We start from the raw sequence: 24687 nt of genomic DNA, 5'->3' as shown, positions 1-24687 counted from the left end.
TTTTTTTTTTTTTAATGCTGGACGATCCCAGTAGCCAAGGGGTGCCCAACCAGTGGCCCGGGGGCCACATGTGGCCCGCAGAGCCCTCTGATGTGGCCCGCGACCTCCTGCTCTGGAATAGAAAAGAAAGAATACTGTTATTAAAGGTCAGTTTATTACTAAAATCATAGTGTAGCATATCTTTTCTGCAGTGGTTACTGGGCTGCTTTCAAACTGATCCGCAGGTGTAGAGCAATTACCTGCACTAAGCAATAGACTTCTATTATTACCTGCTAGTTTGGTGAGCTTTCTGAAAGTGCACCAAACCTGCAGAATATAACAGAAGTCTATTGCAAAACTGCAGGAAAGCCAAAGGTACATTGCATTGCACGCGTGGTGCGGGTAAACCGCAGCGCATCAGTGTGAAAGCAACCTTGGATCCCTTTCACACGGTCAGTTCCGACAGTCAGACCAAACAGACCCTCCATTCACCTCTAAGTAGTGGCAGACATAAACCAACTTGTGTTCTACCTCCAATACGATCCGCTAAAAAGTATCATGGGCTGCGTCCGTGTCTGCTCTCCAAATGCAGAGTGGACACGGACATGCCATCCACCTGCTCCACTCATTGTGGCCAAGTCGCATAAGTGGCCCTTGCGCTTCAAAAGGTTGGGCACCCCTGCAGTAGCCCATGTCTTTTCAGCCCATGTGCGTTGTGTTTATAACATTGGCCAACTTGGATGGAGAACTGTGGCCTGACTTTATTTGGGTGAAAATCAGCCAATTTCTTACCACCCATAGATGTTGGGTGACCAATAGTCTGCCTATGCATGCTGCTGGAAAATTTCTATGGTGTATGATTGCAGCGTCAGTGTGATGGAAGTATCACCCCCCACTTTCTATGGGGAATCGGAGAATGAACAATCAACAATCAGAGATTTGGAACATTTCTACTAAAGGTGAGCAATTCCAGAGCTCATAAGTGCTCCTTTTCACTTAATATCTCAATTCCCAGTTATAACGGCCGGTGTTTAATACTGGGTTTCTGTGCTTCTCTAAGCAATGCAGGCTCATCATGGCTGGAGGCTTCCTGAAAACATTACAGCCCCATGCCTCAGTACTCCTCCCCAGAGTCCTAAGTCCTGATGCAAGCAGTGGGCTGGCTTTTGGAAGGAGTGCAGATATCAAAATGCCTTGATGGGTGCAGGGGCGGACTGACAATTTGGCCACTCGGGCATTGCCCGAGGGCCCCAGGCCACTAGAGGGCCCCATCAGGGTTGCCAGCCTCAGTAAAACCAGGGACAGTATGTAAAAATCTGTGTTTTATTTATATCTGTCTCTGAAATGTCCCTTACCGACAGCCTTTTGGTCTAAAAATCCCAAGATTATAGCTGCCCCACCTCTCCAGTACCTTCTCAGCCAATAGAAACATATCTGTGTATACTGTGTGTTTGTGTATACTGTGTGGCCCCATAATCTCTGATCGCCTGGGAGCCCCATAATCTCCTATTGCCCGGGGGCCCCATGAGTTGTTAGTCTGCCCCTGGATGGTCGGATATCATTCTGAAGTATTGGCTGTTCCCAAGCAGGTTTCGTTTGCATGCCAAATGACACTAGGTACAATCTACATATAATGCTCAGCCTCCATAACTGAAAGAGCTGAAAACCAACGAATGAACGGGGCAAGCCAGGGACAGTAAGGCTGGCCGGACATCCTCCAGCCAGTAAATGAGGCAGGTTCTCTCTGATTTGCTGCAGCTTCTAAGGCACACTGTAAAAAATCTCAGTGTGCAGTGGTATCAATGTAAGCCATTTCAATACAGGAGAGCAGTCTGTATAACCATTCTAGTCCGAAGCTAAGGCTGAAGCTTTAAAGAAATCCTTTGAGATCTCAACATTTGTCAATCCAGAAGGTCCTTGGCAATAAGAAAATGATGTATATTCACCTTTCTGGTTGCCTTTTTTCCTTCCTCTTCTCTATTCCAGCACTGTAGCCTCAGAATTCTAGGAGTTTTGGATCCCTGGTGAACCACTGAGATCAATGGTCCGGTCTGCTGACCCCTACATCACTACTATGTCCTATACCTATAGTAATATCTGGCCTCTGAGTTCTGCGGTTGACCAGCAGACCAACACTCCTGGAAGTGTCAGTCTCTGAAGAGTCTTTAAAGCCCCATACACACTATCAGATTTTCTGCTGATTTTTTTTCCTTCAGATTTACAAAAACCATATAATATGAGGTCAAACCTTAGGAGTTTAAATTTGTATGCAATCAGGCAGGCCCCTGCACTACATGGCTTTGGTAAATCTGATAGTGTGTATGGAGCTTAACAGGCAGATTGTCATCACTACTGAAGAGATTGGCAACACAATCATCAGGAGCGCCGAGTTTTAAATTCTTTGCATGGGAAAGATTATTTTAGGTAAACCATTCTCAAAAAGGTTGCTTTAGGTATTCATTTTAGTGTCAGAGTCACATTTAATCAAAGTGGGCATGGGGCAATTCTTGGCTTGCTCTGAATCTAGCATAGCCCATGCACATTAAAGCGGGAGTCCGCCGGGACTCCGCGTTTTTTTTTTTTTTTTTAAAGTCAGCAGCTACAAATACTGCAGCTGCTGACTTTTAAAATAGTGACACTTACCTGTCCAGCGCGCCCGCGATGTCGGCACCCGAAGCCGATCTCTAGATCGACACTCGAGTGCTGCCGCCGCCATCTTGGGTATGGGAATCAGGAAGTGGAGCCTTTCGGCTTCATTTCCCGGTTCCCTACTGCGCATGCGCGAGTCGCGCTGCGCAATGAGGACGGTCCCCGCTGCCTCTGGGATCTGTGTGTTTCCCAGCAGGCAGCGGGGCACTTGCGGAAGGGGGCGGGCACTTGCGGAAAGGGGCGTAATGTACGCCCCTTTCCGCAGAGAGCTAGCCCGGAAGTGGGTGCAGTTACCTGGATTATCCAGGTAACTGCACCCCCCTCCCCCCTGAAAGGTGCCAATTGTGGCGCCGGAGGGGGGGGAATCCGATGAGCGGAAGGTCCATTTTAGGGTGGACCTCCGCTTTAAGCAAATGTTCCTTGGTACCTGCTAACACCAATTTTTTTGAAGATCCACTCAGCCCTGGCCTTAAAGTGATACTAAACACACAATGTTTAGTCTTCATTTTCCCTTCTATTTCTGTATGTGGATGATGCCACTGTAATTATTTTAATAAAACAAAAAATCTAAGTACAGTTTTCCTAATCAATATACAGCTGTCACATGACCCAGCTCTCTCCCACCCTGTCTGCAGGGAAACATAAGCGGGAGGAGCTTCCAGTCCTCAGCTTCTGAGCCAGAAGAGATCGGTCTTGTAAACTAGCGTTCGTAATGGAGAATTAAAGCGGAGGTCCACCCTAAAATGGACCTCCGCTCATCGGAATCCCCCCCCCCTCCGGCGCCACAATCGGCACCTTTCAGGGGGGAGGGGGGTGCAGTTACCTGGATAATCCAGGTAACTGCACCCACTTCCGGGCTAGCTCTCTGCGGAACGGGGCGTACGTTCCGCAAGCGCCCGCCCCCTTCAGCAAGTGCCCCGCTGCCTGCTGGGAAACACACAGCTCCCAGAGGCAGCGGGGACCGTCCGGATTGCGCCGCGCGGCTCGCGCATGCGCAGTAGGGAACCGGGAAATGAAGCCGAAAGGCTCCATTTCCTGATTCCCATACCCAAGATGGCGGCGGGACCCGGCAGCCGAGCGAGCGATCGGCTTCGGGTGCCGACATCGCGGGCGCGCTGGACAGGTAAGTGTCACTATTTAAAAGTCAGCAGCTGCAGTATTTGTAGCTGCTGGCTTTTAAAAAAAAAAAAAAAAAACGCGGAGTCCCGGTGGACTCCCGCTTTAACATTTGTGACGTGGCAAATTATGAAATCTCCAAATGCAGCGCACAATTCTCTTCTTCTTTAATGGGATAATAATGAAGCTGCTTTGCTGGTGATACTGATGGAGTTATTGCAAACAAATTTTCAAAGGATTTTTTTTTCATAATGATATCAAGTATAATATTATGCTTTTTTTTTCCCTATTTGGGCAAGTTACCACAACACCATTATCCCGTAGTGTTTAAGATAATCAATTTTACATTGTATCTTTTTAAATGTATCTGCCTACTCCCAAACTGTCATTTGAAGTAAAACACATAGCCGAGTATTATTCTCCACAATTTTGTATTGTGCATTAAAAAAAGAAAACACATAAAATTAGACATGCTATCTGCCAATAGAACTTAACCCAAAAAAGCATTCTATGCATCCAAAAATTCAGAAAATATACTAAATCAAATCATTATTCAACCAAAAAATAAAATAAAAGCTTCATGCATGTGTCCTGATCCTTAATTTAGGAGGTCAACAATGCCAAGAGTTGGTGAAAGCAGGGGTCCGTCATCCAGAGATAATTCCGAAACTCATCTGGATTATTCTCCTGGAGCTCCCGCAGCAAAGGCATATGACATAATTGGTCACGATTAATAAAGCAACCAATTTTTGGTCCAATAATTAATTCTTCTCCTCTTCCTAGACTGGACTTGGGTCAAAGCAAGAACTCCAAGACCAATAATAAATAACACGTTATCTCTTCTGATTCCGCAACATGTCTGGTTGACAAACGGCCGTTCAGAAACTAACTGAAAAGCGCAAAAGGAAAAGCGCGAATCAACACTCACCAAACCTCTACTAACCCGAAATTAGCAGAAGGAGCCCAAAGGGTGGCGCTAAAGAGCTAAAAAAAACACATAGTACGTCACTACGTTCGTGTTTGTTGGCTGACAATTCCTTGCCATTTGTATGCAAGACAAAATCCAGGCACTCGCCTTCGGGCAAAAGTCTGAGGTTTTGTCTGCAGAAAATCTGATCGTGTGTAAGAGGCTTTAGATACCAGAAAAGATTTTCATTCACTCTTATTCAGTATCAGATTTTAGCAGAAGATATGCATTTCAGTAAATTTTAGTCGATTTTAGTAGAAGACAGTAGAAGATTTTATAAGAATTTGTAGTGTATTTTGTGCCGTCTCTGCATCGGTGTCAATGTCTACGCTTGAATGTTGCTCTCCCTTTTCGTTGGTGGGGTTGGTTGGAGTTTCAGCTGTTGGTCAGATATTTCCAACTGTTGTTTCAGGACATGTGCTGCCCTTGTGCACGCTCATAAAGCTCTTCCAATCCCACCAGCCTGTGTAGGAATTCCGACAATGCATCTGCACCTTCTGCACACATGGAATTCATGGATACCTGTAGGGCTGAGCTTCCACAATGCAGCAGGAAAATAAATCATCAATATTATATTATAAAGGATAGTGACAGACTGAATAACGCCTTTAAAGTGTTTTCTTTTATATGATGGTGTGTGAGAGTTTAGAAGTAGGTAGGGGTACATAGAATTCCTGGCAGAAGCAAAATACTTTTTTTCCCTGCCTGACTTTTCATTAACTAAAGAATAGGGAGATTAACACAGAATGAACATGCTGCTGCTAATCAGATCCTTGAGCAGAGCCATAAACTACTGGCTGGCCTTTATGTCACACATTTTTCTTATCAATATATATTTGTATAGTGCTGACAATTTTACAATTTTATTCCTTTTATGCCTAACCCTATTTCTGACATTTGTCGCTTACAAGTTAGGCCTCATACACACGGGCGTTTTAAAAGATGGGCTGTAAAGCTAGTAACAACGCCTGGAAAAAAAGCAGCGTTAAAAACGTGATTTTAGTAGCGTTTTGATTTGGCGTCAATGCACGTTTAATGTCGTTTGAAAGCATTAACGCTAGGCGCGTTTTAAAAAAAAAAAAACCCTCTGCTTTTTTTCCACTCCCAAATTACCCACATAAACATTTTCACAGCTAAAAAACGTCGGTATAGCGCTAATGCGCGTTTTTGAGCTTTTTTTAGGTGTCGGCGTCAAAACAAGTCTAGCGCTGGAGCCTCAGAAACCTTGTTTTTTTTTTTGGGAGCTTAAAAACGACCATGTCTGTTAGAGCTCAAAAACGCCATGGTGTGTATGAGCCCATTGAATAATATGGAGCAGCGTTCTTAAGCAGCAAAAAAAGCTCAAAAAAGCCCCTGTTAAAAACGTCTGTGTGTATGAGGCCTTAAAATTTGTATTTTTTTGCTAGACAATTACTTAGAACACCTATATATTTATATATATATATATATATATATATATATATATATATATATATATATATATATATATGTGTGTATGTGTGTATATATATATATATAAATTTTTTTATTTTACTTTTTAACAAAGACCCTAGAAAAAAAAAAAAGGTGTACGTTGCAATACTTTATTTATACACACTGTATTTGCACAGCGCTCTTTCAAACTAAATTTTTGGGGAAAAAAGACACTCTCATGAATTAAAAGAAAACTAGTTAGCCCAATTTTTTTTTTTTGTAAAATGTGAAAGATGATGTTATGCCGAGTAAATAGATACCTAACATGCTATGCTTTGAAATTGCGCACACTCCCGGAATAGCGACGATCTACGGTACCTAAAAATCTCCATAGGTGACGCTTTCAAAATAATTAACGGTTACCAAGTTCAAGTTACAGAGGAGGTCTAGTGATAGAATTATTGCTCTCACTCTGATGATCGCAGCGATACCTCACATGTGTGATTCGAACACTGTTTACATATGCGGGCGCGACTTGCACGTGCGTTTTCTTTGCTGCGTGAGCTCACGGGGACTACTACTACTACTACTAATAATAATAATAATAAGAAGAAGAAGAAGAAGAAAATATTAATAATGATAATAATAATTCTCATAATAATATTAATAGTAATAGCAACATAACAATCACTATTATTAAGATGAGACATTCTCTGTAAAAAATTAGCCTAATGAGAAAAATGTATATAAATGAGTAAAATATATATATATATATATATATATATATATATATATATATATATATATAATTTGAACCAGACATCATACAATCGTAAAGTGTTGCTAAAAAACAAAAATAATAATAGCATTAATAATCACCATCATTAAATTGATACAGGCTTCATAAAATTGACCTAAAATGAATAAATGTATGAGTAAAATATGTATTAATTGAACCATATATTATACAATCTGATTGTATAATTGTAGAATGATACACGAAAAAATAAAATAAATAATAATAGTGATAATAATAATAAGAATAATGATACTTATTCTAAAATAATTTGTTCTGGTTAGAATTTCGGACACAACAAAAATAAATGTATAGAAATCAGTAAAATATATTCAAAAAAGCTGATAAGAGCCATACACTGTACAATCTGACTGTCCAATTTCTGAACAAATCATCCAGCCTTAAAAATCTCATGCATTATGGGATAAAACCTAAACGACCCAGTCCATTGGTGGTGGATCCAAGAAACACACTGTACAATCTGATTGTGTTGTGTGTGTCTGCAACTTAGATGGTGATTAGAAGATTGTATATCCTCAGGAACAGTACATCCGGGATTTTTGTCATCTGCAGTGGATAATTTGTATATGTACTGACAATTCCTAATGGGGTCTGATCAGTAAAACAGTGGGGGTGTTTTACAAAAACTGGAGAGTACAAAATGTGTTGCAGCTCTGGATGGTAGCCAATCAGCTTCTAACTTCAGCTTGTTCAATTAAACTTTGACAATAAAACCTGAAGGCTGATTGGTTTCTGTGCAGAGCTGCACCAGATTTTGCACTCTCCAGTTTTAGTAAATCCCCCCCCCCCCCCGTGTGTCTGTGATCAAATATACTGACTGGTGTTAATGGTCTACATTGAAGGAAGCATGGCAGGCATTTTTGTGGTGTGGAAAGGGACAATCTGGGTAGCTATATCCCTAACAGCCCTCATGCTTTCTAGAGCCCCATCCTCTATTACTGCCGGGTGCATAGCCCTCCACACCAGGGACATGCAGCCAGGGGAGGCAGGTGAGGCCATGAACATTAAAAAATAAAAAAATAATTGAGTGTTGAGGGTTGTAGCTTGACGACCTGAGGTCACAGAGACCCCAAATTTGGTGGATAGGTGGCCTAAGTCCTACCCCACCACCTACTCCATTCCTGAGATATGGGGCTCCTTGAGCAGCCTGTCAGAAGCTACATACAGAGCAACCAGTTTAAATACAAGCAGGCACATGCTGTTTGCAGCAGACTGAGAGGATGAGCTCACAGTGCCTCTCCTCACTTCTTGTCAGAGGCACTGAGCTGAATGGACAGCTTGGAGCCTTGGACCAATGGTAAAGCACCATTGGAAAAAGCTGTCCAATAAAAATGCAGCAGTGGAGGCACGCCTCTCACTGCAGTGTCATAGAAGGGGCATGTGTCCAAAAGACAAATTCCAGCCCAGTCATCTTATCTACAAGGAAAAAACATGTGTTTGTGTATAAGACCCCTTTCACACTACCGCGACTTCAAAGTTGCGTGATTCTGCCGAGATTTTACCATGATTTTGCGGATGCAATTTTGCCACGATTTCAGGGAATGCTTGTGTACCTCGCATCAAAGTCAGACCAAAGTAGTACAGGGACTACTTTGAAGTCGGTGCGACTTGAAGTCGCACAGATATGAATGGTACTCATTTGAAATCATGGGGGTACAACATGTCATGCGACTTTGCAGACCCAAGTCGCAGGACAAGTCACACAAGTGTGAAAGGGGCCTAAGATTTACCCACAATCCCATGTTTTTCTCACACAGTTCAGAGAGAGAATGAGAATCTGCTACTGTACAAAATGTAATGTTACAATCAAGCTAAATCATATATAGGCTATTTGTTATAAGATAACTATTTATTATTTATCTATTTATTGTGAAATTACTGGTTGGAAGTTATAACTTCAAACTTCAGTAATTTGTCCGTTAAACCACCTTCTTAAAAACAGATTTTGAATATAGTAAATTACCTTAAAAGCAATATATAGTAATTATTTGTATATTACTTATGGTAATTAACCCCTTGCTACACAGGCCAATTTTGATACTTCTCTCATCATTTATTTGCTATAAAATGACTTAGAACCCCCAAAAATTATATATATATATATATTTTTAGCAGACACCCTAGTGCAGTGATAGCGAACTTTGGCACCCCATATGTTTTTGGAACTACATTTCCCATGATGCTCATCTACACTGCAGAGTGCATGAGCATCATGGGAAATGTAGTTCCAAAACATCTGGAGTGCCAAGGTTCACCATCACTGCACTAGGGAACAAAATGGTGGTTGTTGCAACTTTTTATGTTACACAGTATTTGCCCAGCAATTTTTCAATTTGACTTTTTTTTTTTCAACTGTTTCATGAATATATGTATAAAAAAAAAAAAAAAACACGAAAGATAAGCCGATTTTTTTGTATAATGTGAAAAATGATGTTACACCAGGTAAAAAGATACCTAACATGTTACGCTTTAAAATTGCGTACACTTGTGGAATGCCTTCTTCAGTACGTAAAAATCTCCATAGGTGATGCTTTAATTTTTTTTTACAGATTATCTGTTTAGTGTTACAGAGGAGGTCTAGTGCTAGAATTATCGCTCTCGCTCTAACGATTGCAGCGTATGTAACCTGTGTGTATCTGGCTCTGATACTGCCCAGTGCCTCACCAGCCACTGACCTCACCGCACCCCCACACCCTTTTAAGGGTTCATGTATAGCGTTGTTTTTCTGTATTTATTGTACACCTGAAGCCCAAATCTGAAGATTCCCATCTACTTTAATTTTGTAATGTAGATGATGTCTATGGGCTGCGTTTGTCCTGCTTTGTGATTCTGTGGGCTCAGCAGGTCCTATTGAGATCAGTTGGTATTGCAAGAAAAGCAGGTCAAATGGAGCCTTTGCTTTGTTTTGTGTTTGAGCAGCACTGCATCTGAATGCTAAGGACGGCATTCAACAACAATGGCGTCTACATGAGGTTAATATATGGTTTAAATGACAGGCAGCCATTGCACGCTGGCTTCCAATTGATTATTGCAAGCAATCAATCAGATGCAAGGAGGCGGATACCACTACAGCTGGGGTTTATACACTATATATATATATATATATATAATTAGTGTATATTTATATAGATAGCTATAGATATTATTATTATACAGGATTTATATAGCTCCAACAGTTTGTGCAGAGCTTTACAACATGAGGGCAGACAGTACACTTACAATACAAATCAATACAGGAGGGATCAGTGGGCCCTGCTCGTTAGAGCTTACAATCTGTGTGTGTGTGTATATATATATATATATATATATATATATATATATATATATATATATACATTATATAGTATGTTGTTTTTATAGATTTTTATGGTGTTATAGTCCTACCACACATTTCCATCATAGGGACCCCGTTATCATTTTTGCTCGGGGCCCATCATAGCCCTGGACAGAGGGAGAAGTCTATTGATTGACAGGTGGCAGAGCTCAGACTAAGCAGCACTAATGACTGAACATTCGTCTCTATGATATGTAGGTGATCCAGTGCATTTCCCACGATTACGATGTTCCTATTTTTATTTCTAGATAATAACACAACACCTTCTTCCTTTGAAACGTACAGATATTGCCTTAGTTTGCTATTTTAGTAAATTTGCAGTTCAGTGATGATGTGCAGTCGCCTATAGAATCACCGGGTTCTGGAATATTCCCGACCAGAATGAATGAACTTGTCTAGTATACACGGATTGGATACGACTGTATTAGCCTGTATTTTGTTAAATGGGAGAAAAATGTGTACATTTCCACCATACATCTTCAATAGGAATACAGACAAAAAGAAAGTGATTTTTCAGGTTGGCTCAGCTCACATCTACAGTACACTCACCGGACACTTTATTAGGTACACCTTGCTAGTACTGGGTTGGACCCCCTTTTGCCTTCAGAACTGTCTTAATTCTTTATGCCATCCGATTTTGGTTCATATTGACATGATGGCATCACACAGTTGCTGAAGATTTGGCTGCACATCCATGATGCCAATCTCCCGTTCGACCACATCCCAAACGTGCTCTATTGGATGAGATCTGGTGAGTGTGGAGACCATTGGAGTCCAGTGACATCATAGCCATGTTCAAAAAAACAGTGGTGAGATGATTTGATCTCTGTGACATGGTGCATTATCCTGCTGGAACGAGCCATCAGAAGATGGGTACACTGTAGTCATAAAGGGATGGATATGGGCAGCAACAATACACAGGTAGGACATGGTGTTTAACCACTTTCAGACCGGACCAATTTGCTGGTCAAAGACCAGACCACTTTTTGCGATTCGGCACTGCGTCGCTTTAACTGACAATTGCGCGGTCGTGCGACGTGGCTCCCAAACAAAATTGACGTCCTTTTTTTCCCACAAATAGAGCTTTCTTTTGGTGGTATTTGATCACCCCTGCGGTTTTTATTTTTTGCGCTATAAACAAAAATAGAGCGACAATTTTGAAAAAAACGCATTATTTTTTACTTTTTGTTATAATAAATATCCCCCAAAAATATATAAAAAAACATTTTTTTCCCTCAGTTTAGGCCGATACGTATTCTTCTACATATTTTTGGTAAAAAAAATCGCAATAAGCGATTATTGATTGGTTTGCGCAAAAGTTATAGCGTTTACAAAATAGGGATAGTTTTATAGCATTTTTATTAATAATTTTTTATTATTTTTTTTTTACTAGTAATGGCGGCGATCTGTGATTTTTATTGTGACTGCGACATTGTCGGGGACCCATCGGACATTTTTGACACATTTTTGGGACCATTGTCATTTATACAGTAATCACTGCTATATAATTGCAGTGATTCCTGTGTAAATGACACTGGCAGTGAAAGGGTTAACCAGTGAGTGGCAGTGTAGGGGTTAAGTGTTCCTAGGGGTGTGTTACTAACTGTGGGGGGTTGGGCTTTCATTTAGTGTACACTGATCTCTGCTCCAATCACATGGAGCAGAGATCAGCGTCACTAGTTGCTAGGCAGAATGGAAAAATGTTGTATCGGCCGCTCCGTGAGACGATCGCGGGGATGCCCGCGGCGATCGAGTCCGCGGGTCCCGCGAACGGACTCATGGGGGTCCCGACCAGCGCGGGAGCGCGCCGCCGGCGGCGCGCTCCCGATGGCAGGGCGGCCTCGAATATTGGACGTACCTGTACGCCAATATGCCTGCCCGTGCCATTCTGTCGATGTACATCGTCGTGCGCTGGTCGGGAAGTGGTTAAACAATGCTCAATTGGTATTAAGGGGCCCAAAGTGTGCCAAGAAAATATCCCCCCACATCATTACACCACCACCAGCCTGAACTGTTGATACAAGATGGGATGAATCCATGCTCTTATGTTGTTTACGCCAAATTCTGAGCCTACCATCTAAATGTCGCAGCTGAAATCGCGACTCATCAGACCAGGCAATGTGTTATGTGTTCAGAGATGGTATTCTGCATATCTTGGCTGGTACGAGTAATGAGTGGTTATTTGAGTTACTGTTGCCTTTCTATCATCGCAAACCAGCCTGTCCATTCTCCTCTGACATCAACATGACATTTTCCTCCGCCCAACTCCCACTCACTGGATATTTTCTCTTTTTTGGACCATTCGCTGTAAACCTTAGATATGGTTGTGCGTGGAAATACCAGTAGATCAGCAGTTGAAATACTCAGACCAGCCCGTCTGGCACCAACAGCCAAGCCACTTAAATCCCCTTTCTTCCGCATTCTGATGCTCGGTTTGAACTTTAGCAAGTTGTCTTCACCATGTGTAGATGTCTATATGCATTGAGTTGCTACCATGTGATTGGCTGATTATCAGTTTGTGTTACCAAGCAATTAAATAGGTGTACATAATAAAGTGGCCGTGAGTGTATGTGTATGAGGCTCAACTCATGTTTATGTGTATTAAGGTCTCCCATCTAAGGCCTCATTCATATGGCTGTAAAAATGTTACTGATAGATGCATATTGACGCATATACATACATAATTTGTTTTCAAAATAATTTATTTTTCCCCTTTGTTCAGGCATAATATACAGGCATACCCCACTTTTAAGTACACAATGGGGTTTATTTACTAAAGCTGGAAAGTGCAAAATCCGTCTCACTTCTGCATAGAAACCAATCAGCTTCCATGTTTTATTACCAAAGCTTAATTGAGCAAGCTGAGGTTAGAAGCTGATTGGTTTCTATGCAGAAATGAGCCAGATTTTGCCCATAAACCCCATTGTGTACTTAAAAGTGGGGTATGCCTGTATGCACTTACAAACGCTTTATACATGTAAGCACATCAACTGCATGTTTTTAGATGCAGATCTTTGGATTTTGGGTTACGGATGTGAAAGCAGCTCATGTTTACGCACATGTGTGAAGGCTCCATTGAAAACAATGCAGCTGCATTTAGATCCGTTATAATAAGAACACTTGTATATGCAGTATATTTACAGCTGCGTGAATAAAGCCTTAGTGTGTCAGGCTCAACTCACAGCTCAGCTCAGAGAGTCCAGGCAATGCTGGAGCAAGTGCATATGGGCAGAAAGAGTCTATAGGACTCTAAATGCTACAAAGCATAATAAAGCGAAAACCGTGTTTTCTTAAAGTTCTTGCCCATGTTTAACCCATATGACCCATATGTAAGGTGTAACGTTAATCATGGTTGCCTACAACATACCAAAACCCAACTCCAAACCAGCAGCCAGGGAGGAGATGATAGCGGCCGATGAGGGATGTGACCACCACATCTCTGGAAGGAAGTGAATATATTTGGGAGTTTAGTTCCACTTTTTGGCTGTAGCTACGAGCAGTCAGATCTTTATTGCAGGGAAGACACGCAATGTCTCTTCTGCAATAAAATAGACCTACAGTGTAGGCCTGCCCCCAGTACTCTTTGGAATGTATACTGAGCTGTGCATGCTCGGTTCAGTTTATATTCTGGCACAGATCCAGTGTGCCAGAATGATGGAAATTGGGACGCCATCCTGTGCGAGCCAGCAAAGATGGCCTCAACTGGCACCCTGAGTTTGGTAGAAGATACCAGTGCTGGTGAGGGATCTTGGAATGTTGAAGGAGAGGTAAGTACTGTGGAGTTTGGCAATTGTTTATGGTGTACAGTGCTTTGGCAAACTAGATCTAGTCTTCCAGTTGGAGTCTCTATCTGCTTTAGGCTGAGATATGAGGAAATAATCAGTCCAGTTAGAAAAGGAACATGTCCAGGGACAACATCTTCCAACCTAGAGACCATTCCTGGAAAGATGGAATAATTCTCCCAATTTGAGCATCAACGTTTCCAGGGACAAAATCCTCCAACCTGGAGACCGTCCATGGAATTCTGGAAGAATTCTCCCAATTTGAACAGGAACAGGTTCAGGGACAAATCTTTCAACCCGAAAACGATGCCTGAAAACCTGGAAAATTTCTCCTAGCTTAAACAGGAATGTGTCCAAGGACAAATCCTCCAACCTGAAGACATAGTTTTTTAGTTACATAGTAGGTGAGGTTGAAAAAAAACACAAGTCCATCAAGTCCAACCTATGCGTGTGATTATATGTCAGTATTACATTGTATATCCCTGTATGTTGTGGTCTTTCTGGTGCTTATCTAATAGTTTTTTGAAACTATCGATACTCCCCGCTGAGACCACCGCCTGTGGAAGGGAATTCCACATCCTTGCCACTCTTAGCCCTTGTACACACGGTCGGAGATTCCGACAACCAAATCCGTCGGAGTAATTCCGACGGATTAATTCCGGATGAGGTCCGGAAGTGATGTTGTATACACACGGTCGGACTAAGTTGTCGGAAAATCCAATTGTACATAACATGATGACGTTATTTCATTACGACGGGACTACGTTCAGGCTAGTAGCCAATAGCTTTGGTCTAGGAATTTGATCTGAGCATGCGTGGCACTTTGTCCGTCGGAGTAGGCTACACATGATCGGAGTATGTCTGATAGGAGCATTTTGTCTGAAAATTTTACCGGCAAGTTGGAAAAATTGGTCCGTCGGATATTCCGACGGAAACAGTCCGGTGCAGACCACCCACAGTCGGAATATCCGACAAAACGGTCCGATAGGACACATTCCGATGGAATCTCTGACCGTGTGTACAAGGGCTTACAGTAAAAAAACCTCTATGTAGTTTTTTCTTCTAATTTTAATGAGTGGCCACGTATCTTGTTAAACTTCCTTCCGCAAAAAAAGTTTTATCTCTATTGTGGAGTCACCAGTACGGTATTTAGACCATCCCTGGAAATCAGGAAGAATTCTCTCAATTTAAACAGAAGCATTTCCAGGGACAAAATAGTACAAGCTGGAGTCCATCCCTGGAAATCTGGAAGAATTCTCCCAATTTGAACATAACATTTCCAAGGGAAAATCTTCCAACTCCGAGATTATCCCTGGAAATGCAGAATAAGTCTTCCAATTTGAACAGGAACATGTCCAGGGACAAGTCTTCCAGCCTAAAGACTATCTCTGGTAATCTGGAAGAATTCTCCCAAACTGAACAGGAACATTTCCAGGGACAAATCTTGTAATCTGGAGACCATCCCTGGAAATCTAGAAGAATTCAAAATCTTCCAACCTAAAAACTATGCCTGAAAATCTGGAATATGTGCCCCGATTTGAACAGGAACATTTCTAGGGACAAAATATTCCAACCTAAAAACTATTCCTGAAAATCTGGAAAAATTCCCCCAGTGCGAACAGAAACCTGTACAGGGACAAAATCTTCCGATCTTCTGGAGACCCTCCCTGGAAATCCGGATAGAATTCCCCCAGCCTTGGCTTTCCCAAAACTTGTGTGTTGTGGAAGGCGGCCGCCCTGCCTGCTTTGACAGTATTGTTCCTGGGCTCATTCCTTATGTATGTCACATCACAGCACTATCCTCCATATCCCCCTCCTCCCGTCCTCTCCTCCTCCCCCACCACCCTACTCCAGCCTCCCCCATCTGTAAATCTCTGCTTTCCCTTTTCTTCTACATGTGCACATTCACAGAGGTGATGGCAACTTTGAAAGTGCTGCTTTCCCCAGGACAAGTTCTGTCTGCCTCAGAGAACACCACACCGGCACCGTCCACCGCTCAGGGATTTTATATGTGAACACATCCTTTAAGTCCAATGTTCTGAGGAGCGAAGCCAGGGGATGTTCCTGTGGTTACCTTGGTAGCGTGGATCTCCGGAGTGCCAGATGGATGGTGTCACTTCTACTAGGGGGGATCCATAGGTGATGGACACAGGGACCAGACACTCATATCAAGGTAAGGACCCCCATCTTCCTGGGGCCCCCATACTGCCGCTGCTGCTGCATCACCTCTTTAACTGACAGATGGGAAGTGGCTCTATTCAAAGTGGAGAGGAATGTCTCTGGAAATGTCAACTCTGTCACTTTACTATGTATCATTCCAGGAGTCAGTTTGTGTCATTGTCATTGTATGGGACACAGGAGAGCACCCTGTATATGATGGAGGGGAGTACCGGGTCACAGCTCTACGGTCTATGGAGATCCATACATACATTACAGTGTGTCCTCCTTTCACCCGCCTCACAGCACTATTCACATTATTCCATATCACTGCTGCTTGTAGCTATATTTATATAATGTCTGGGGCTATATATATCATATATGTGTGTATAAAAATTACACATATAGATGTATTTTTAATGTACATAGTATACATATTGTATAGTATATACGTGTGCTTTGTGTGTTTGTAAATATATATGTGTGTATTACTACTATGTCATTGCTAGAATCAAGGAATTTAACATCACTTATGTTTTTACTATTTCTTTTCTTGTTTGATTTGTTGAAAAACATTCTATCCTTTGCCAATTATTTGTTGTCAGTTTTAATGTAAGTGTTTCTATCTATCTATCTATCTATCTATCTATCTATCTATCTATCTATCTATCTATCTATCTATCTATCTATCTATCGTTTTGTTTTCTCTCATTCAGTATGTATTTATCTTTCTCTGTCTTTCACTCTTTCTATTTATCTACCTTTCTCTCTGTCTCTCTTTCATTATCTCTGTCTCTTTTTCATGTTCTCCTTCTTTCTCTCTTTCACTCGATCTCTCTCTAAATCTATTTATATCTATCTATCTTTTTCACATTCTACTTCTCTCTCTCTCCCCCCTCTCTCTCTCTCTTTCACCCCCCCCCCTCTCTTATTTTCTTTCTTTCTTTTTTCTTTCTTTCTTTCTCTCTCTCTCTTTCACTTTATCTATGTCTATTTTTCAAGTTCTCCTCTCTTTCTCTCTCTCTCCCTCCCAATCTATTTATCTCTCTCCCTCTCTTCTATCTATCTATTACTTTAATTTATTTTCTTTCTTTCTTTCTTTCTTTCTTTCTTTCTTTCTTTCTTTCTTTTCTCTCTCTTCTCTGGCTCTCTCCCTCCTCTCCCCCTCTCTCTCTCCCCCTCTTTCATTCTCTCTCTTTCACATTCCACTCTCTCCCCCCTCTCTCTCTCCTCTCTCTCTCTTTCTCTCTCTCTCTTGGCCTCTCTTTTATTTATCTATCTATTGCGTTTCATTCTCTGTCACTAGTTTTCACTTTCTTCTCTCTCTCCCCCTCTCCCTCTCTCCGTCTCCCTCTTTATCTCTCTCTTTCTATCTCTCTCTTCTCTCTCTCTCTCCCTCCCTATCTCCCTCTTTCTCTCCCTCTCTCTCCCCCCTCTCCGTCTCCCTCTCCTTCTGTCTCTCTCTATCTCTCTCTTTTCTCTCTATCCTCCCCCTCTCCCTCTGCATCTCTCCCTTCTCTCTCTCTCTCTATCGCGTCTCTCTCTCTCTCTTCTCCCTCTACCCCCCTCTCTCTCTCTCCTCTCTCCCCCTCCCTCTTTCTCTTCCTCTCTATCTCTCCCATCTCTCTCTCTACCCCCTCTATCTCTATCCCCCCTCCCTCTTTCTCTCTCTCTCTCTCTCTCTCTCTCTCCCATCTCTCTCTCTCTTCTCTCTCTACCCCCCTCTCTTTCTACCCCCCCCTCTCTCTCTCTCTCTCTCTCTCTCTCTCTCTTCTCTCTCTACCCCCCTCTCTTTCTACCCCCCCCCTCTCTCTCTCTCTCTCTCTCTCTCTCTCTCTCTCTCTCCCATCTCTCTCTCTACCCCCTCTATCTCTACCCCCCCCCCCTCTCTCTCTCTCCCTCTCTCTCTCCCATCTCTCCCATCTCTCTCTCTCTCTTCTCTCTCTATCCTCCCTCCCTCCCCCTCTCTCTCTCTCTCTCTTCTCTCTCTACCCCCCTCTCTCTATATCCTCCCTCCCCCTCTCTCTCTCTCCCATCTCTTCTCTCTTCTCTCTCTACCCCCCTCTCTCTCTATCCTCTTCTCTCTCTCTCTCCTATATGTAGACACAGTTGCCTGGGATTGTTCAGTAATGTGGATGATGCGGGTCGCCCCCCGCTGTGTATCATTCCAGCAGCCCAGGAACTGTTTTCCATATTGATGAGCTGACACTATTGGGATTATTTAATAACAGTACAAGGAGCAGTAATGATGTGCAATGCTCGGTAAGCAAGCCATCAGATTTCATCTTTCCCCAGTTTGGGGGAGTCACAAGTGATGATTGTTTATTGGCAGAACTCACATTCTTTATGTAGGCAAATTGGGTGAGAGTAATCTGGAGAAATGATCGTTACGATCGCTCTGACCTCATTCAGGACAAGGGGGTAGAGCACTGGATCACTCTAGGTCTTGCACACATGTAGGTGCACCTATAGAAATGAGATCATCACCAGCCTCTTACATCATCAGATGTCTCTTGTTAGCCTTAGTCAGTCTGTGTCCACATTTGTTTGGTCATTTTAGGGTGAATTTAGCATGGAAGAGACCATTTCAAATAATATTCTGTGGTGTCCAGTCCCAGAACACTGCTCTGACCTCCTTACCGAATGCGGTGTTCTGAAATTTAAATAGAAACCATTGGAGATGCATAATGTCCACTGCTGATTACTCAGCAACCACAGCTTAAATATATAAAGTAAAAGCAGTTTCTGTAATGTAATACTTTAGTGCAACTGTAACTATCATTGAAGACCCAGTGTGATGGAAATGTATGTCCCAATGCTTATTGAGCACTTACCTGACAAATGAGTTGAACGGTTGTACTGAATTTGCACTAAGTGGAAATAACTAATACATGTGTTTGGTAAAGTATTTTCTTCTCATCACATTCTGTCTGATGCTCCCCCTGGTGGTAGCAAGAGAAACCTGGAGTTCTGGGGCTTTGGGGCTGTTTTTTACTACATTTGGGTGCTGGGAGCCTCTTCCATTGTCAAAAAGACTGAGACAGACATTGCTCACTTCTAGGAAACAGTCTATGTGACCCACAGAACCATGCCTGCTCCTAGAATATTTAAATGTGAAGGTTTCCTTTACTTACTGCCTGACCCAGACTTCTCTACCCTTCCACTCCATTCCCACCGGACTATAAATGAAGGTGAGCTCACTGCCTGACCACTGTTCGATATTGTGGTCAATGAGAGAGTTCTGGTTATTGTAAAGGCTATCTATCTATCTATCTATCTATCTATCTATCTATCTATCTATCTATCTATCTATCTACAGTCTATCTATCTATCTATCTATCTATCTATCTACAGTGTATCTATCTATCTATCTATCTATCTATCTATTTATCTATCTATCTATTTACAGTGTATCTATCTATCTATCTATCTATCTATCTATCTATCTACAGTGTATCTATCTATCTATCTATCTATCTATCTATCTATCTATCTATCTATCTATCTACAGTGTATCTATCTATCTGTCCATCTCTATCCACTCATGTATCAATCCATTTCTCCCTACATCCATCCACTTATGTATCCATCCATGTATCTATCCATCCATTCATCCACGCTTTTATCCATCCATACATCTTTCTATCTATCCATCCATCCATCCACTCATGTATCCATTATTCTATCCTTCCACGCATTTATCCATCCATTTATCCATCCATCCATCCATCCATGTATCTCTCAGTCTCTCTATCCATTCATGTATCTATCCATCCTTCTCTCCATTCATCCGTTCACTCTAGTTTCAATCCCTCTCTCCATCCAATCACCTATCCATGTATTTATCAGTCTGCCCATCCTTCTATCCATTCGTCCATCAATGTATCAGTTCATCCATCCATCCATCCACTCAATTATCTTTTCTTCCACCCATCCATCCATTTCTTCATCCATTCATAGATATATCCATCCATCTCTCTATCCATTGATGTATCTATTTATCTACATTCTACAGTATCTATGGCTCTTTCATTCTCTCTGTTATTTTTCACTTTCTCCTTCTATATGTCTCTTTCTAGGTTTCTCTCTCTTTCTCTATTTGTTTATCTCCTACACTTTATATGTCTTTCTCTCTCTCTCTGTTTTCATCTTCTCCTATCCTATTCACTCTATTTAACTCTAAAAAGATATCTTTTTTACGTTCTACTTCTCTCTCTCTCTCTTTCACTCGATCCCTCTCAATCTGTTTATCTCTCTCCCTCTCTTCTATCTATCTATCTATCTATCTATCTATCTATCTATCTATCTATCTATCTATCTATCTATCTATCTATCTATCTATCTATCTATCTATCTATCTTATGTGTAGATACAGTTGTCTGGAATTGTTCAGTACTTTCTAGTGTCAAGTAACCCCCGTTAATAAATACTATATCTGCAGCTCACGGTTCATTAGCATGATGGTCAGTGGGAAGAATTCCCCCTTTCAATGTTATTTCCTTCGATTGCATTACAAATCCTTTTATCAAGCCCTGAAGAAGTGGGAGTCCTTTCCTCCCAAAACGCGTTGGTTGTATCTGTTGTTCCTAACAAATAAAGATTGAGCTCACCAGTAACAACAGGAGAGAGTACACACTGCGCATGCGTGTCTGACACTTAGTCTGGTGACAGCTGTCACAGGTTGGTCATACACGCTTCAATTTTATTATATGATTGATGTGTGAATTGATCAAAAGAATTGAATTGACAAACAAGCAAATAGCCATAACTTCCCTTCCAATCGATGTAAACTTGTTCTGTAGTGGATTCGATCGCTGATGAGTTGATCAGCCAGTGCAGAATATTGTTGATTGTGTTGCATCAGTTGGCAGCACTGTAATGCTTTGCTTATGAATTAAAAAAAAAAGTTAAAAGACTTTTAATATATGGACACTTACCTGTCCAGGAAGCCTGTGATTTTGGCACTGCAGACGATCTCGGATTGGCTGTCGGGTGCAGCCGCCGCCATTCCTAGTAAGGGAACCTTAATGCGCATGCGCAAAGCACGCTGAGCTTTCCAATTTACAGAGGATGGAGGAGGGGAGCCAAACTTCCGAGATATGGAGCCATAGTGGATAACTGTACCTGTTGAAAAACAGGTACAGGGGGTCCCCAAGTTGCAAACGGGTTAGGGACTGCCTGTTTGTTCCTAAGTCGGATTTGTTCATAGTTCGGACATGCATGCACAGAACGGCGTTTTCCAGCGGTTTACGTTGTTTTCCAACGTTGTTTTCCAACGTTGTTTTCCAACGTTGTTTTCCAACGTTGTTTTCCAACGTTGTTTTCCGATGTGCCTGCCGGCGCCACCTGCCGTTAGTAAGTAGGAGTTGTTCGCAAGTCGGAGGTTCGTAACCCGGGGACCCCCTATACATGTTCCCCCCTACCCCATGAAAGGTGCCAAATGTGGCACTGAAGGGGGGGGGGGGGCGGATAAGCGAAAGTTCCACTTTTGAGTGGAACTCTGCTTTAAGGAGAGGCTGGAGTTCAGCTGTAAGCACTGCGTATTGTTAACAGTCGCGTCTTTAAATAATTTAATCGTTATTTTAACCTTTTTTTATGCATCTTTTTTTGAATCTGTGTTGTTGATCTCCTGCTGCCTCTTTACATCCACTTCATGAGGCTCCAGTGAATGGCTGTGTGCCATTTTCCAGGAAGGGTTTTCTGATGGTGGCATCAGTGTAACACTTCTGCCCATACTCTGTAGAAATGGCCACTTCTAGTCTGTGTCTGTCATAGATTGTAAATTGAGAGACCAGCCCTGGGGGGTTGTCGCCCTATAATAAAATGTGCCCGCACAAGTTCCTTCATGGCAGGTTTATCAGGAATTATTTTATAAAAGCAGCAAATTTAAAATGACTGAAAATAACTAATTAACCCCTTTAACCACAAATATGTGGGCGCTTGGCAGGTTGGCCCTAATGCATATACTGTATATGCGGCCCTATTAAAACAACTTACCGTGCTGAGAGTGCGCTTCCCAGCATGGTAGCCGGCAGGTAACGGAAAGCTCAGATCATGTGACCGCTGTAACAGCCAACTACAGTGTTCACATGACTCGAACGCCCGCCTCCCAGCCTTTAGCACTCTTAAAGGGCCGGGAGGCAATCGGCGTGAAGAGGTTAACCGCTTCAGCCCCGAAAGATTTTTTTTCTCCCTGCCTGACCAGAACACTTTTTGCAATTCGGCACTGCGTCACTTTAACTGACAATTGCGCGGTCTTGCGACGTTGCACCAAAACAAAATTGACGTCCTTTTTTTCCCACAAATAGAGCTTTCTTTTGGTGGTATTTGATCATCTATGTGTTTTTATTTTTTTATTTTTTTGCACCATAAACAAAAAAAGAGCGTCAATTTTGAGAAAAAAAAAGCAATATTTTTAACTTTTTGCTATAATAAATATTCCCCAAAAATATATAAAAAGAATAATGTTTCTGATGTGCCCCAGCAGAATGTGGGGGAAGGAGGAGGGGCCACACTTCCAGATCTGATCGTGTGTCGATCTGAGCTGGAAATTGAAGTCGGTATCAGTCAAAACCAGGTACCCACTCCCCCCAAAAAGTGCCAAGTGTGACAGTGGAGGAAAGGGGGTGCAGACAAGTGGAACATCCAATTTTTGGGTGGAGCTCTGATTTCACCGAAACCTTGGTGTGCCTATTTCTTCCAGATCTGTGCAGTGATCCATCGGAATTGCATACACACAACATTTTCGGATAGGAACTTTTTCCGACCGCAAAAATTGAGAACATACTCTCAATCTTTTGCTGGCCAAAATTCCGGCAGCAAAAGTCCAATGGAGCATACACAAGATCGCATTTTCCAAACAAAAGCTCACATCGGTCTTCTGCTGGCCGAAAATCTGATCGTGTTTATGAGGCATTAGACTTGCAGGGGTGGAATCCAGCAGTGATAACACCTACCGAAGACATCATAGTGCTTAATTCTTGTAGAGGCCACCCAGCACAATCTTGGTGTGTTTTGTGTGTTTCTTCCAGATCTGTGCGGTAATCCAGTGAAAGGCTTTAGCTCTGTGCAGGAGCTTCCTGTAGTAAAGACCACTCACTGCTGCTCTCTCTCCATGTGCAGGGTGTCTGGTCTTGTCCCCACCCCCTCCTGTAGTTCTCTGCGGGCAGCCTGTAGTGGGTGGAGCCTGCTAGGTCCCTCCCACAGTACTGCCTTCTGCACAGGCTTTTTACAACAAAGTGATGATGCCACTGCTACTTTAACAAGGTAATAACTAGGTTTGCAAAGGCATTTGGTGCACACAGAAGAATATTTAAGAATATATTTAAATAAAAGGTTTTTTCTCTTGGAGTTCAGCTTTAAAAAACAAAACAAAAAAAATGTTTACATGTCGGAGCTTATATGAGATTTTAGTGATCGGATTTACATCTACTTTAACACCCATCTCTGCAATGTTCACATTGTCTTTCTTATGCTAGCGTATTGGAATGCTAACCAATTAATTTCTGATACAATGAACCCCCCCCCCCCCCCCATACATTTCCCATTAATAATATTTTAGATTGGATCTTCCACTGGGTTTACAATAATATGGGGATTACATTACACTCTGTGAACAAGCTATTAGACACATCCACTGGGACATCTTTAATTGGAAGGATGTTTGTGCTCATTCACCCGCTCTGTGACTTGCATATGCTTGTGCCAGGTGTGAGCTGTCAGCGTCATTGTCACATTTCTATAGGGCTCTATGCGCCCACTGCCGACGCATAGCCGGATCTGTGTTTTCTTATCACATCCCACTGATTTCCGCCTCACCCCTTCTGTAAAGCAGACAATTGTTTTTTTTTTGTTTTTTTTCACTACAACTCCCAGCATGCTCTGCTTTGGCCGGGTACCTCATTATATTTTCAAGCATACTCCTGCTATATTTGATGTGTTTTAAGGCATATGTCCACTTTTGCAGTAACATTTGAGAAAACCCTACTATATATACATATGTACTATATATATATATATATATATATATATATATATATATATATATATATATATATATATGTTGGGTGTTCCCATTGACACGGCATACCTAAAAACAAAAAAACAAAAAAAAAACATTTGCTACCTTTTTAGATGTTACTCAGGACAAGGTGTTATGGCTGACTACAATTTTTTTTTTTTAAATGTTAAAATAAGTTTGTCCCAAGTCTGTCCTCGTTAATATACAATGCATACAAAGCCCAGCCCCTAAAACTCTAACCCTTTGTTAGAGCACAGGGGTGTGGACATTTAAAAAAAAAAAAAAAAACACTAGTCCAAGGGACCAAATCGAGGTCCTAATCTACTTATCCTGATTACATTTTTTTTAACCAAAACCGTAAGGTGCATTTAGGAGTTTTTTGGGGTTTTTAAAAAAAAACAAACAAAGAGGCTTTATGGCAACTTAAACTTTAAATGTTTTTAACATTGCGCT

General features: G+C 41.9%; 1 protein-coding gene across 6 annotated transcripts in view; it reads left to right on the top strand.

The window, feature by feature from the left end:
* FAT3 (FAT atypical cadherin 3) overlaps positions 1–24687 on the top strand; it is a 994495-nt gene that overhangs the window by 288067 nt on the left and 681741 nt on the right. The window contains exon 1 of one of the 6 annotated variants that reach the window (XM_077484993.1): positions 15788–16230. The exons of the other annotated variants lie outside the window; for them this stretch is intronic. The gene's annotated coding sequence lies outside the window, so the exon portion shown is untranslated. Of the gene's footprint in view, positions 1–15787; positions 16231–24687 lie in introns of those variants that run through there. 6 annotated transcript variants of the gene reach the window in all.

This window comes from Lithobates pipiens, unplaced genomic scaffold (assembly GCF_037356315.1).
Source record: "Lithobates pipiens isolate NorthernLeopardFrog02 unplaced genomic scaffold, aLitPip1_a1.2 Scaffold_17, whole genome shotgun sequence".
NCBI lineage: Eukaryota > Metazoa > Chordata > Amphibia > Anura > Ranidae > Lithobates > Lithobates pipiens.
This window is presented reverse-complemented; position numbering and strand designations above follow the sequence as displayed.